This window comes from Henckelia pumila, chromosome 1, assembly GCF_033568475.1.
Source record: "Henckelia pumila isolate YLH828 chromosome 1, ASM3356847v2, whole genome shotgun sequence".
NCBI classification, from domain to species: domain Eukaryota; kingdom Viridiplantae; phylum Streptophyta; class Magnoliopsida; order Lamiales; family Gesneriaceae; genus Henckelia; species Henckelia pumila.
Window position 1 is genome coordinate 126,662,590 of NC_133120.1, and position 1,655 is coordinate 126,664,244.

The window sequence follows — 1,655 nt, forward strand, 5'->3', positions numbered from 1 at the left end:
GATCCTCCACCACCTGTCCAACATCTAGTGTCACCTGCTCAACAACACGATCAAGATCTACGAGGTAGTCATCCTAATGAAACACACAATAATTCAAATAGAAGCAATATAAGTCACATATCAAATAAAGAAAATAAACAACTATACGTAATATATTACTATTACCTCTGTCGTACTACCAACCAAACTACTAGATTTCTCTCTCAATCGTTTTGAAACTCTTCTCGACACATTCATCCAACTCTCCTTGTTACTCCTACTCACGCGCTCCACTTTTTTTCTTATGTTTACAATCTTCTTAGGATCAAATCCACTTGCAGCATCGCTCTCGTCAACCAGCAATTTTGAAACACGATCATCAATATTTTGACCGGAGGCTTCTCCATCATCCTTTGAGGTCATTTTAATAGAATCCACAATCACATCATCAACTATCTTCTTTGGTTCATTCTCAACTTCATTTTCTACTTGCATTTTATCACCTTCCTTCTCATCTAACTTTTCAAATCCATCCTCCATTTCATCAGCAACATCATTCACATTTTCATGAATTTTTGGAACTTGTGTCTCAATCTGTACACTATATAAGTCATTGAAATTGCCATCAAAATCCTTACAACCAGAATTTTTTTGACTACTAATTTTTCCAGCACCACTTTTCGAACCGTATCTGCGTTTCAAATTCTCAATCTCAGAAGACTGTTCCCTAACAATCTTCTCCAAACGAGTGACATCTGTTTTCAAAATATACTCATTCGTTGTTGACATTACCTGTAACAAATCAATCACAGAATTCATCAACAAACTTTAAGAACATTACAATTAATTGGACAAAGTATAAATACGCATCACTTCACGTACCACAGCGCTGGAAGATATCTCCTCAACAAACACTCTTTCGTTAGGGAATGGAACTATAGGAACAATCTATTTATAACATAAAATCGCAAAGTTAGAACCTTATAATTATTTTGGATAATATTATATCAAAATGACATATCAAATAGGACCTTCATTCTCGTAATTGTGTTAAACAATTCTTCGGCAGAATCAGAATTGTTAGGAATTTTGCACTTCGCCCAACGAAACACACGGGGAAATTTTCTAATACTTGTCTGAATGGCAAACAAAGGTACACTCTCATACAACCATGCCTACATTGAAAGATTTTTAGATTAAGTATGTACAAGAAGAAATGTTATATATGACCAATGTATTAAGGACAATAAATACTAACCATCAACCCCACTAAACAACCATCTAGATACTTCTTTCGTTCTACTACACCTTGTTCACCACCGATATGGGCAGCCATGTTCTCGCAAAGGAATCGGTACGCAGCATCACCCCACGAGTATTCAAAGAAATGATCCAGATCATCGAGATATGGCATAATAAATCGTGGAGTTGTATAATTTCCAACCGGAAAAATCACACAATTGAATAAATACAAGATAAACATCCTCGCAAAGTCCTCGACATATTTTTTTTTCTTCTTACGTGCTAGTTCAAGAAGTTTCAAACGAATACTTGATCGGATTACCTTGCTTACACTACCCCCAAAATAACGAGTTACAAAGGAAGATTCCATTTTCAAATCAATATTCACTGGTTGTCCAACATATTTTAACCCCATAACAATGGAAAACTCTGAC

The 1,655-nt window shown here is 35.5% G+C and overlaps 1 long non-coding RNA gene across 1 annotated transcript; it reads right to left on the minus strand.

The window, feature by feature from the left end:
- Positions 1 to 651: 651 nt before the first annotated feature.
- On the minus strand, positions 652 to 1,099 carry LOC140876605 (uncharacterized). The gene is made up of 3 exons (XR_012148913.1): positions 1,011 to 1,099; positions 862 to 927; positions 652 to 771 (listed from the first exon to the last, which is right to left on the minus strand). It is a non-coding gene; the product is annotated as an uncharacterized lncRNA (long non-coding RNA).
- Positions 1,100 to 1,655: the final 556 nt, after the last annotated feature.